This window comes from Contarinia nasturtii, unplaced genomic scaffold (genome assembly GCF_009176525.2).
Source record: "Contarinia nasturtii isolate CC-2019 unplaced genomic scaffold, AAFC_CNas_1.1 Cnas_scaffold_1699, whole genome shotgun sequence".
NCBI lineage: Eukaryota > Metazoa > Arthropoda > Insecta > Diptera > Cecidomyiidae > Contarinia > Contarinia nasturtii.
Window position 1 is genome coordinate 2892011 of NW_022199032.1, and position 14770 is coordinate 2906780.

General features: G+C 33.7%; 1 protein-coding gene across 11 annotated transcripts in view; it reads right to left on the reverse strand.

Moving 5' to 3' along the window:
• LOC116346897 (mushroom body large-type Kenyon cell-specific protein 1) overlaps positions 1–14770 on the reverse strand; it is a 61939-nt gene that overhangs the window by 25003 nt on the left and 22166 nt on the right. For 2 of the 11 annotated variants that reach the window (XM_031777179.1, XM_031777174.1), the window contains exon 1: positions 7302–7489. The exons of 5 other annotated variants lie outside the window; for them this stretch is intronic. The gene's annotated coding sequence lies outside the window, so the exon portion shown is untranslated. Of the gene's footprint in view, positions 1–7241; positions 7490–8506; positions 8661–14770 lie in introns of those variants that run through there. 4 more of the 11 variants (XM_031777180.1, XM_031777175.1, XM_031777176.1 and 1 more) reach the window with 3 other exon arrangements.

Here is a 14770-nt window from a genome sequence, read left to right on the forward strand (position 1 = left end):
TTGGAATGGCTATAAAATTGTATTAATATATGGGAGCGACTCAATGATATTTGCGAACAAAAAAAAAACACACGTAAAACAGCAAATGAGTGCGCGTACACATACAGAACAATGTCTAATGAGTGTTCAAACATTGCCAAGTTAAATATCGAGGTAACACGAGCTATTGATGAATGCAATGGAAAAAATAGTCAAAATCATTATCACAGAGAACACTACATATTCGACATTGTTTTGTCTCTTGCTTCTCCCCACATTTCAATCATATTCGTGGCAATTGGTGAACGTTCCTCTGGTCCTACACTCGCGCGCGCAAACACACTCAGACTGGCAATTAATTATTTTCTCTCTCTGTCTATCTTGATTTTGAATGCTCTTCACTCAAACTGCATTCGATCAACTTAACATTTTCTTTTCAATGTGCATGCAAACGCATACATACATTCCGTTCGCACTTATACTCACATATTCGTGCACAGAATGAGAATGCGAATAAGAACATCATTAAATTGTTTACCCGTGAGTACAGTTCACAAATCTACTATCACTCGAATGCACACACATACACACAGACACATTCGCACTTAAGTCATCGAAAAATGCATTCGATAGTTCGCTGCTTTTTTTTTCATGTGTAGCAAACTTTTATCAACTCTGGACTTGTTGCTTGCATTGCTGTCGCTGCCGCCGCCGTCGCTGCTGCTGCAATGAGATTAACATTGTATGTGTCTGCGTAGCTATTTTTTGTGCTCAATGTGCTGTTTGTTGCCAACCAACTCGTTTGTGAACGTTCTTTCGCCTCTTATTGCAATTAGATAGATTTGTTGTTTTTTTTTTCTCTTTTGGCAGTGTGTGGCTTGGTTGCCTAGCATTCCGTAGCCTATGACTTGAATATGTATTGGTACAGGTGTTCTTAATTTTTTTTCGTTGTTCGAAGTGAACAGAAAAAAATTGCACACAAAACTTGAATTTTCTGTTGGCAATCACACTGAATAGGCTGATTGCATTTACCTTGAATTTATTTACTTTAGTCTTTATTTCGTTTTTCTTCTTCTTCTTTTTCTTCTTCCTCTGTGAATATGTGCGCGCGGGGAGAGAGGGAGACCCGCATCGAACTCGATTCATTCTATTCACACACATATTTTTGTTCTTTTCTCTTTTGCGCATGACGATGTTACTGCAACATTGCAATTGTTCTGTCGGTTTTACGTGTTTTCAACTAAACAACAACAAAAAAATATTAATTTAATATCGGTTCATTCACCACGGAATATGGATAGATCATTTATTTATTCTTTGCGATGGATCGTCATGCCAATGGAGTAGTTAATGATTGGCAGCATTTTGAATGCTTGTTTCTTTTTCTACGCCGTTTCTTTATTATTATAGTTTTTTTTCATCATTGGCCATAACCGACATGGTTTTTAGGCGAAGGAAAAAGCCAATTATTACCGCAAATGGCCATTTGGCGTTTGCAATGAATATTTTTGAGGTAAAAAGCGTTTTTTTTGGAGATTCAAAATACATCTAAACAAATAAAATAAACAAAAATTGATTCACCGACTTTTTTGTCTTTGTTTTAACACATTTGATGATTTAGTTGAAAATGCGTTGATTTATGTCCCACTTTATAAAAATTGTTTCCACCATTGATTCTTTTTTTTCGGCAAGCTTTTAATGAATTTGACCGGATTTTTTTTTCGGAGCAACGCGAACGTGCTTCAACTTTACGAGAGCAAAACAAAAAACACACTCATATAAATAAAACTGTTTCGCAATAAACATCGTTCTATCTATAGTAAAAAACGAAACAGATTATATTCTTCTTGCTACTTTGTCATAATGGAATTTATAAGTTGTACACCTTGAGATTTGAAACTATGGGCCGTTGTGAGCATATTCTGTGGGATGTATACAATTTTGTGAAGATTGAAAACGTTTTTGAGCATATTTTGTGCATTTTAAAATTTATTGCACACACACAGAAAAATAGTGCATATAGAGATAAGATAGATTTTTTGGCCACTTGAATGGCACTGTTGCAAATGCAAATACGTTCCCAGGTGACACATGTCTGTTTGAACCAATTTATATGCATACGATTGGCACACACTTTCGCACTGGGTGGTCAATGTAAAAAATGTTCAAAATTGCTGTTTATCGTGTGACGAAGAGAGACAGAGACAAAAAAAAGGCTTTATGATTATAAATGGTCTGAATTGAATGTTGTATTGTTTGTAACATGTATTCTATTTTAGGAACATATATGAAAATGTGTATTTTCGCTAAAACATAATTCGCAACGTAAAAGTGTTTTAGCGATAAGAATGACTCTCATCTATCAATTTTAGCGAAAGGAAAACATGCATGTACTTGTATACATATAGAGTACGACAATATATGACCGATCGAATCAATTTAATTTAACGGTAATATGGTTGTATTTCGGTTGATATTTAAACATAAGTCATTTTGAATTAAACATAATGGATAGAAGGGTGGGAATGGGCATACAAAAGGGGTGAATGTACAACACATAAATATGACAAGTTGAGCGAAAAAGTGCCATGAAAACCACATTCAAATCCCGTTATGTTGACAACTAAATAATAAATGAAGATTATCATTTAATGTGATTAATTATTATGCATGTATTTGATTATACAATTCAATTTTGTTTCGGTTATAAGTGTTCGGTTCGATGACATAGATACCTTTTGTCTCCCTCTCTCTCACTCACTCTTTCATTTTCTATTTCACACTATGTATAATGTATGCTCATTTATCGACTCTATTCGTTTACATACGTTGCATTGCCTCTTTGCATTAGACAAACTCACACACACACATGCATTCACGCACAATTAATAAGGCAAATACACATTTTATTTGCATCGGCCCTCTAAAATCTATACAATAGATCAGATGGGAGAGAGTTGTTAATTTTTTTTTGTGTTACTTGTTTCATTCTCCTTTCTTTCATGTACATGATAAACGTACAAATCACAAAATCCATGCTTAAACTTTTCTGCTGATTTAATCAAATATGGTGAAGAGTTTATTATACTAATATTCCCACCAAAACCATTCCGCCTTATTCTCCCACTTGTGCATACATAATGAATGAATGAATGAAGGTACAACCAAATTGCCGGGATATATCCAAGTGTGTTTGTATGTTATATACTAATGACATAAGCCATAATTATGCATTCAAATGATAATTTCCAAGGATTTTGTTTTTCATCGTTCATCAAATTGATAATTTATAGTCGGATTGCATATAAAATTTGATACACTTGTGACATATCTTTCAATGAGCTAGCCAATTTATGACAATATTCATTGAATGCCACCACCAAAACATCATCGCCAACCACCCACTATTGACCAATTTATTTGATTGCTGAATTCAATTTAATTTGGTTGAAATAACACAAGTGCCGTTGAGATTGAACACTTGCACCATTATTATTTGATTTTTGGTTTCTACACTTTCCCTGTGGTAGTGGCGGTGGCGGTGGCGGTGGCGGTGGTGGAAGCGGTGGCGATGTGTGCTGATGCTTCTTTCGTGTTGCTAAAAGAGAATATTGAATGACGGTTTCAGAATGTTTAAAACTTAATTTGTATGAGATTGACTGTTTACAGGCGTCACCATTCAATGTAATGCAATACACGGTATGCGAAGGTGGTGATATAGTGGTGGTCGCATGAAAATTGGATGATTGTGATGCACGATGGTGTGTAGATTGGTAGAGTGAGAGAATCACACAAATTACCACTATTAGAATGTATAGTTTTTGTATCAAAAGTGTAATTTTATTGATAATCATGGATTATTTGCCTCACTTATCCATTACTACAAAACGACAACTCAAATCAATTTGAAAATGCCATTCCGTGGCACTTTATGTGCAAACACACAGAAATAATATTGCACAATTACACACGATTGTACACATAAGAAATCTATATATACAAAGGTCAAACACATCGATACAAATAAATACATGAATATATTTCACGTGCATATATATACATAAGAGCCAATATATGTGATGGCATGACACAAGCAATCCACAAAATTAAATTTTCCTTTCAAATTAATATTTAAGGTGTGGTCTTCATCACTAATAGGGAACAATATTATTTTCTAGCTTTGTTTTGTGTGTTCAACACACACACACACACACACACAGTTTGCTGTAACACACGATTTTTGTTTTTCCTTATATCGTTTCGGTTTTGCAATTGCATTACGAATTCGTAACCGTGGTACAATGACAAAAGCACGTTGACACCACAATTACATGGACGGTGCTGTGACAGAGAGAATGACTATGTTCTCGCGATTAAATGCATTGCACTGTGTGAGGTTTCCTTTTAAGAAATGGCATTTTTCGATCAAGGAACAGTTCCCATACGAATATTTTACATTTCAAATCGAAGGAGGAACAAATAATTGTTATTTTAATCGCCATTTTCATTTTTCCATCGTTTAAACCATATACACACATTATTCGAAATTTCTTGGCGGCTCAAGACCTGTTTTATTTACGAGTCGATGTCATGCACTCTCTAAAGGAAAATATAAAAAAAACACACTCACACACACACACATCACTCTCTTTCTCTCTCTTCCTGAACTTCCCGAATACGTCATCGTGAATTATACGCGCCTTGTCTGAATTTTGTTGTTTGCGAATTCGTTTATTCATTCGTTCATTCTTTTTTTTCGTCCTCGTCTTGAGTTCTCTTCTTTTTATACTGTTCATTTGCGCTTTGGCAAAGGAGCATTCAATCGCATGTGTTAGGCAAACAAAAAGTATTTGGGGTAGGTCAGGATTTGGATAGAGCGTGCTACGTTCAAGTTAATGCATAAATCGGTAAGCCCAAAAATAAACGAAACGATAAATTCGTATTGCGCTCTTTTTTGTTGGTGTTGATTTGCGCGCGTACTTTTCTATATACGTATTTTTATATATATATATATATCTGATGATGACATGAACGCGAGCGTACACATGTTTCGTGCCGCATCTATTATTTACACATATACGCACAACGCACATATGTGCACCAATTACTCTTTCTCAAAATAAAGACTTCATTTTTTGTGCATTCTGACGACATGGCATTTTGTTTATATATTTATATATTTTTAACATACATAAACGGCCCTGTGCAATTGCAGTCGAAAAAGAAATTATACGCATAAAAAAAATTGTTTCTCCCAGTTTCGCATTGAAATTGAACAAGCGTTGAAATACTAGCATGTAATTACTGGCATATTCGTTGGCATCTGGAAAAGTATACAGTTTGCGAAACATAACCGAAAATTAAGCATCATTGAAAGTTGACTTATTGCAATTGCAGCGGCACAAGAAGCCGCTTTGTTTCATTGTAATTAAAATGAAAATGTGAAAAAAAACAGCGTTTGAATTAAGAAGAAAAAAATTATGTTCATGTGCGCAATATCATGATATATGCACTTTGAACATGCTTTTTACGATGGCCGCTCACTTTTTTTGTTGGCGGCGTTAGTTTTTTTGTTCTCCTACATTTGTCGCTCTTTTCAGAGAGAGCTTAGTGTCGTTTGAGCACATAACTAGGATACTTGTATGTTAATGCGACTGCTAAAATTAGCACTATTCGCATTAAATGATTTATGAATGTAAAGAGGTTGAACTGAAAATGCAGTACAAAATGTCAAATTTGAGTGCAAATTATAATGTGATAAACAAATTGCATATCGATCGATCATTACATCGCGATCTCGTTACGGTGAAATGGAATTCAAATTTATACATAAAACGAACGAGAAAAATGCCGATGGAAAATGTACGATATCAAAAAAAATATGTGTCGCTATTTTTCGGATTGACTTAAAAATTGAGAACTTTGAATTTCATATTATTATGTAGCGAATATTTTAAACATACAAAATGTTGAGCAAGAAAAAAACAAACAAAAAAAAGCAAAGCGGGCAGACAGTAAAGATGTGAATGGACTCTCAAAATGAGATATATTCTCATTCGGACTCTTTCTTAGCAACGGAATAGAATTCGTGCAAAAAAAGAAAACATACAGCAGACATTTTCATTGAGATATGCGGCGATATGTGCAGGGAAGAGACGAAAAAAACTGCACTGCTATCAAATTGTGTATCTTTTAGTAAGTCAAGAGTAATGAAATAGTTATAGAGCAAATTGTATGACAACGAACATCGTACAGAATTGAATGCGTAGCGCAGATAAGAAAACCGAGGTTATTGCTTAAAAAGTTATTGGCCGATTGCGATATATATATGACATACGCAGTGCAACAGCAAAGCAACAATACGCAAATCCATATCTGTTTATATTATTCGGTGATACTCTGCTTTATACAAAAAAAATTTCAGTTGGTTTTATTTCATTTCATTCTTTCGTTCATTTTCGCTTCGTTTATAAATAATTTCGCAACAATCGCATAATGTATTTTCGATAAAAAAAATATATCATGCATTGTGTGTGCGTTTACAAATATGCAGATACAAATCACGCACACATGCCGAAACATGGCATTTTCTCTCCGTTTAAATTTTTGTATATTTTTTTTGTGTGTTATTCGTGCGAGCTGATGATCGTTAGGGTTGATGACTTTGTACATTGTGATGTTTATTTCATGTATTATTTTGTCATATTTTTTTTTCTCTTCTGTTTGGTTCACTCCTGTGTGTGAAAACTGTGTGTTTTATTTGTATTTCGTTCGTTTTCGATTTCTGTGACACAAAAATGGCAATAAGCCCTAACCATTCCGGCAATACTGTGTGTATATTTTTCTGTGCCATATCTCTTTTTCTGTCTCAATATTATTTACGAAATCGGTCATCGCAACTGTAAATGTTGTTGAGTGAAATGTGCATACAAATTTTTGGTATATTGATAGTCACCATATTAATCACCCGAAATCGCCAAAGTAAATGGGCGAATGACCAGAAAATAATGAACACGAGAAACAGGACAATTTTTTTTGTTCGCTTCAAATCAACTTAAGTTAATCAATTTTTACAACATCACTCCGTTTTATTTACTCCCTCCAAAATTAAGCGCGACCGATCGCAATAAATAAACAAAACATTTGCCGTTTCTTTTTTTTCCGATTATACAAATGACCAAAAACAATTGTTCAAACACAAAATATTCACATGATAAAAAAACAATATGTTAAGTTCGAAATAAAAAAAAACACAAACATACACACAAATAACACCAATGGGAGACAAACAAAAAGTGTGTAGCAATATCGAGATCATTTACCGCCAATCCTTTTTCGTTTCTGGTGATCATGTGCACTTCACTTCCACAACAAAAAAAACTCAACGGAAAACTGTCTCAAAACTTAAATTGTTTAAGCAATGTACAAATTTTTATTCGAATTTAAAACTGAAAAACGATTTATTTTTCTTTTCTTTGTCTTGGGTTTTTTTTTCTTGTTAAAATTAAATCTGTCACATCAAAGCTATAAAAGAACAATTGTTGCCAATGCAATTTCAAAGCGGCATCACTAGTGTTTTTTTAACGGCAAAATTAAATTATTTTATTGTTTCATTCTTTTTTAACGTTTTTTTTTTAAATCACAAAACTTCACATTTGATTTTAAATTCACTTTGTTTGAATAGTTTCAGCTAAAATAATATCGATCTGCTTGAAATTCTAATGTTTTAACTGATGGATACCAGATTAACAAAAAAAACACGATAAAGAGATAAACTTCTAATAAATCCTTTAAAAAATGACACACATTCTGGAGAATTATTTCAGTTTTATAGTAAAAAAATGATTAAACGAACTTCTTATTTTTATTCGTTCAATAAATTTTCACAAAAATATGTTGAAAATCAAAATAATTTGAATAAATAATGAAAATATTTCATTTTATCAACGAAACGAGGGTGAAAAAAACCAAACATTTGTAGATCATAAAGATTCCGGGAAATTATTGTAGCAAAAACAATTTGATGAAACAGTTCTTTTTCCACAAAACATCGAAGTAATCTCGTATTTTTGATCTCGTCAGAATTGTTTTTTTTTTGTTTTTTTTTTTAATTTATAAAAAATATATCTGTATTTGTGTGTATAAATTCACAGTTTTAGAAATGTGATTTAATTTGAAAAATAAAAACCGAAAATAAAATAAAATAAATTGTTCGATTGTTCAGTTTGCCGATCAATTATTGTAACGTCCGTTTATTATATTATTTTTTATTGCAATGCAATCGCTGAATGCGTCCACTTTGTATAAATCCGCAGTAAATATGAGTCAATCTTGTGTTGTTTATTTATTTTTTTATTCGTATAAGTCACGGATTATTATTTATTTTTCGTTTTTCTCAAAAAAATCCTAATTTTCATTTCGACGAACCAAACGTTTCAAAACACCCGCGGCCGGTTTTTCTTAATAATATTCTGATGTTTAAGCTTTGCTTTCGTTCATTTTGAGTGCACGCAAATTGTATACATACTATCAATATTTTTATCGTTTCGTTTTTGTTTTTGTTGAGACAGTGCATATTAATAATTTTTTTTTGATTTAAATATTCGACAGCGTGATATATAAATTAAATAATACGTTTGTGTAAAGAGAAAATTATTCTGAAAATAAAATTAACGCATTCGGAACGCCAGTCGGAACCAGCGAAAAAACGCGTCCGAAAAATGCGTTCCGCTGCATATTGTTGCGTTTATGCGACTGAAAATTATATTAAACTTACATTCAATTGAGAGCGAAACAGTTTTCCAGCGTGTTATGAAGATAGGATGCGCATGCGATATACTATACTATGTACAGCTTGAGACGGAAATACAACACAGCCACGGTATTGTGTGTTTCAGTTTTTTTTTTAAATGTTTTCTGTTTTATTTTTCATTACTCCGCTCGGCTACGTTTTTCTTTTTCTTTCTTCATTTTTTAAATATATTTTTTTTCTCGCAACGCGCGCTCCGTTTCATTTTTATTTTCTTCTTCCTATTCTTATTTATGTAATGCAGCCCAAGGTGTGAGTGTATGTGTATTTGCGATTGCATATAGATGTGTGTACTTATAAGTTGATGTGTGCAACGGATGGTTCGCCTTTTTATTTTTGCGCGCCTTACGTATTACTGTATGCGTACACGTACATGCAATGCTCTAAGTGCATCGTACACAATTATGCCCTAGTAATAAGTACTGTGTGCAGTACAAATAACATACGGATCCGTGGAGCCGTGACGAAAGACGTGAAATCCGTACAACGGCAACAACACACAAAAAAATGCTCAAAGTGCCCAAAGATCGATTTGAAAATGCATCTGCTTGCAACCCCATGGCGAATCTTGGACCCGAATAATACATAACCATACAATTCTGCGAATGAAATTTCGTTCGCTGCTAAAAAAAAATATCAATCAAATAGCCGAAATGTAGAAATTGTTGTCATATAAGTCAAATATATATATATATATATATTGAGATATATTTTAACGGACCTTTGTTTCGCCAACGCATTGACAACACTGGCATACGCACTTTTGGTCGCTACTGACTGATTAGCGCAGAGACATGCAACTCTCAGCAAGTGTGGATTATTATTTATTATTACTTGCATGCTCTACTGTGTGCACAGTGCACTGAGAGTGTTTATGCAAACGGGTTGTTACGTCTTCTTACTTCGTTTGACAATGAGGCGAGTAGAAAAATCATGATGTGATTGTATGTGTGTGTGTGATGGTATCGTTGTGTTTGTATTCGGTTTTGGTTCCGCAAAAATAAAAAAAAATAAAAAAGTGATTTTCTCTCGCCGTATCTTCGTTTGAGTGCAAAAGAAATGCAAGACGATGGAGCATTCACTGTATACAGTAAACAGCGAGATCGAACTCTTGTGTTGTTTGGTGCACACGATGTTCGTTGTACTCTTAGAGAGTCTTTCAAAGAGTAGGGAGCTGTGTGTGAATGTCGCACAGAGAAAGAGGACGAGAAAGAGCGAGAACATTGAAGATGCCGACGTCAACGTATATTGTCATGTATAGGTTACGAATTCATCGTCGTCATATTCAATGGGCAAAAGCTTCTAAAAGCCATCGCAGTGTGTTCATACTATAAGCGATACGCTGACTGCCATCGCACCACACATAATTATATTTATATTTATAACAGTAGATTGGATGGACGTATGCACTCCGCACACTCGTTCTCCGTGATATCGCTTCTTATTGCACATTTTTATTCCATCCGCTGTTTCGTTCGAAGTAGCGAAACATTATACTCTCTTTTTTTCCTCTTTTCGCCGTTTATGTGACGTTCTATCGGAAAAGAGTTAGCACGAAAGCAATTTTTACGACAAGCTTCAATTAATTTCTGAAGGGGAAACCACGGGTTTTCAAATTCGAACGTTCAACCGTGTGCTTGTGTGTGCGCGTTTAGTTTTCCATTTTTTTCTCTCTCACATTTTCTTCGTTGATTCTTTCTTTCCTTTTTTCCCGTATTAGTTTGACTATTATTCTTTGCAATGATCTATTCTTGCATGGTTTCGGTGAGTGTGTACGAAAAGGTTTTGGTTAATAAAAAAATATATATAGACGAAGAAGGAAGAGAGCGAGAAAAAAAGATATTGCATAAGCGAACGCCGTATATTTTGGTGTTGGTAATATTGCAGTCTTCATTGAACAGGACCATCGTCGGCGCTGCATTTATACATGTATAGTATGTGTTTTATTTGAGTCGAGCGTTTTCTTGCTACTTAAATGCACTTGTTCCTGGTCTCGCTGATGCCGCGCTGCTTCTTCTTCTGCTGTTATTTTTCTATTTTTCCACTTGGTATTTTTCATACATCGGCAATATCGGTATCGAGTGAGAGGAACAGAAGTCGCTCGCATTCAACAAATGAATCGTCAAAAAATTACATCATGTTCCAACCCAACTTGATCCGCTTCTTTCGTTTGACAGGCCGTTTTTTCCTTCAATGTTGAATCTATTGCCAATTCCATTTTTAAATACAACTAAATAAAGAATGAAGAAAATATAACGTATTGTGCACTCACTACTTTGGAGCATTGAATTGTCTTTTACGGTCAGAGAGAGAGAGAGAGAGAGAGAGCAAGAGAGAGATGGAGAAGAAGATTTAAAAAGGAAATGATTCAAAATGGAATTGTGTACTACAAGTCGATAGACGACAAGTAGCTGTACATATTCTTTGCTTTTGCCGTTGGTTTGCCGTATGCTTCAAGTGTCACACATTGTCCAATCTTTAATTTTACAATTGATTTTATGATTTTCTTAATTTGTTCTTTTTTTCGTTGTTTTATTCTCTTTTCGTTTTGGAATTGAATGAAAATACTGCACAAACAATTCGTGGAACAGCAGAAAAGTACGACTCAAAATTACAATTATTTTAAAATTAATAAAATTTAATAATCGATTTTACGTCGCGTCGATATGGATGAATTTGACATTTTGAAAGGTCTATTATTCTTAAAATGCTTAATATATCAAGGATTTAACAATTGCAATCGGCTATTCAATTACAACGCTCGAATAATTCAAAATTTACATATTTCGAGAATTGGCAAATATGATGAATGCTTATGAATATTTTGTAACCGAATCGCCGTATTTTATTGCGTGTTTCAACAGAATATTTTCAATATTAATACAAAACAATACCCACCATTTTTTTGGTATCATTGTCGTTAATACTTTCGTTTCATTTTCCTTTTTACCAACGAAATCTTTTCATTTTTATTTATTTATTTTTTTCGTCTTCCTTCACTTTTGTTTTAAATAAATATGAAGCTGTTTTTTTTTTAATTGACATATGGCGATTGAGCTTCGCCATTTCGACATACTGATCTATACCCGAATTTATTTGGAATGCTTTAATTTGCGATCGCTTTTCGATATTTAAATGTTCTTTTTTTGTTCAATGAAATGAATCATGCGAATCGATGAAATTTCCTAACGGTTTGGTCATTCACAATAGCAAATATTCTGAATTTGGATTAGAATTTTGATCATCATTGCATTGACATGCAATTCTTAAGTAACATTCGAATGCAAATTTGCCTAGACTGAAAATTAATTATTCAATAGAATGACAAAAACGAGTGGAAAATTCTACGAAAAATTATAAATAAATGGATTGAGCGTAAAAAGAGAAATGGAGGAAGTGTACACCAACAAATAGAAAAATAAACTATTGCAATACAACACGATATTTCCTTAAATTATTCAAATAAACCACAATAGAACACACACAATATTCAATTTTTTTTTGTCGTTTCAAATTCGTTCACATATAAATATAAAAAAGTGATGTGAACGAAAAGTTGCGCGTAAATACTGTTTTGGTTTTGTTCAAAGCAACCAATGGATGTCATCACATTTTTAATTATGAACTGTTACATTATTTATTCCCGGAAATAATGGACTGTGCAGAGAAAACATGTTTGTACAAAATTCAGTTATTTATTTAAAAAAAATAAATAAATAGCGCAAATACACAATAGCAGAATAGAAGTTTCTTTTGGAAAACAAACGGATCAATTTATGAAAAAAGAATGGTTGATCGAATTCAAAGCTTTTATATAAATTTAATAAATAAAATGACAGAGTGCGAACGAGAATGATATCGATATAAATGGGAGAAATATCAAAAAGAAAATTGAAAGAAAATACGTGCTGATTAATTCTACAGCACAAAATTCAATTTAAATGTTAGTTACCATTTAAAAATGTTTGGAATTTTTTTTACGGTTGGAATAAGGAACATGCTGCAATTCTCGGGAGTCGTATGAATATAAACAAATCAAGTGAATCACAATCTATCCGTTTCGATTTGAATGTTTTCGAAAATATTATTTACCGTTTATTTTGCCATACGCAAAATTTACAACATTTTTTTTGTTTACTACTTGTTTTCTTTTTTTTTTTTTATTGCAACCAACCAAAAAAAATCGTTTACATTTTCAAGCCAAACAAATCAAAAACATTTTCAGCACTGTTGCTTGTCTTTAATAGATTTAACTTGTTGTACCCGAAACTGAACTCGATGCAACAACTGAATTTTCACTTCCACTTATGTTCTACCAAGTCGAAAACCAAAAAATCACTATCACATAAAATGAACTCACTTGTTGCTCACGACCAACTTGCAAACTTAAACTTCGGCAAGCTCAGGATCAACAGCAAAATACCGAGATATCTTTCGTTCGCCGGAATTTTTTTGCCCATTTACCGGAAAAAAATGGATAAAAGTTAAAGCCAACCCGCGCGCACAACACATACAAAATACATAGCGTTTGTCGTAGTTATTTCTCTCTTCTCTAATTTTTTTTTTGTTGTTGTTTGAATGGTGTCGGGTGGAATTGCATTTGCCAAACTGAATAACACATTGACTGGCGCGGATGGAGAGCAACAGAGAGAAGAGAAGGAAGAGGAGAGACATAGTCGACTTGCATGAGCCTTGCAGCACAGTTCATTGGAATTGGTTGAGTAACGGTGAACGAAAGATATTTTAGATCCCCACTAGAACTTTTCCCGAAAAACTATACCCCACAGAAAAGAATGCAATATGCATTGAATGGTGTGATGATGATGATGATGGCGATGTCGTTAATATCGTTGGTATTGGTGGTGGAGCCGTTACAGCAGACAGTTGCCGCTTGCTTTTTCTCTTATGAAAAGATTGTTATGTACAACAGAGAACAGAGAATGGCAGAGGGTATAGATGATATTTTATGAAAAATTTTGTTCACATTGGCCACGGACCGAAAATCGGATCCATTTTCAACAATATTGGATATGCTGTGAACGCATTCGATGCTGTTGCAACATTTGATTGCTGAGAAGTAACGTGATAAAAATTAGATATGTTTTACATTGTCACGGTGCACTTATATCGGATGCGAATTTTTTTTTAGACCGATCAAGGGTCCGTTGCAACGATAACTATTTTCATGTTGTTGAATTGAGTTTGTACACAGTGAGAAGACATATCTATATATATTATACAGCATAGAATGGCATAGACGCAATACGTATACTCGAAAATTGGCGAGAGTAGAACAAACGAGTATTTATACATGTAACGTTGAGCGTTTGTCGAGTGATGCACACATACCTCCAGAAGTGTGATAACAAACGGCGAAGGACAAGAAAATAAGAGAAGAAGAGAAAAATAGACAAACAGAGGGAAAAAAGACAAATCATAGAGTGGGCTGCTTTTTTAGGGTGTAGTTTTTATAATATTTATAGTTTGGCGAAGATACAGACATACATATGCAAGCGACACAATATTTGCTCCAATATAGGGGATATCTTGTGTCGTTGCAGCCGCTTTTTGTCCGTTTCCGTTTATATGTTAAATCTCGCACTCGTATACGATTATGTGTATGGTGTTGCGTGTTTCTCTGTCTCTTGCTCTCACTTTTTTTTTCTCTGAATTTTTTTGTGGATGCTTCTTTCAATATATGGCCTTGTATAAAATGCATACAGTGGCAAACAGTTACCAGAAGGAAATAATGGAAAGGTTGGAGCCCCTTCACATTTTTCTTGTTCATTAATAATATTCTCGGGCAGTTCAACTGAAGAACAAAAAAAAATTGAATGAGAAAAAATGTGCAACACAAAAATTAAAATCCATTAATTTTATATTTAAATCCGAAGCGGCAGCGGCAAAAACAACGAAATGAAGCTTTTTTACCAATTAGTTTCGGGTGCCTTTTTCGTTGCTTCATTTTTAATTTCTGTCATT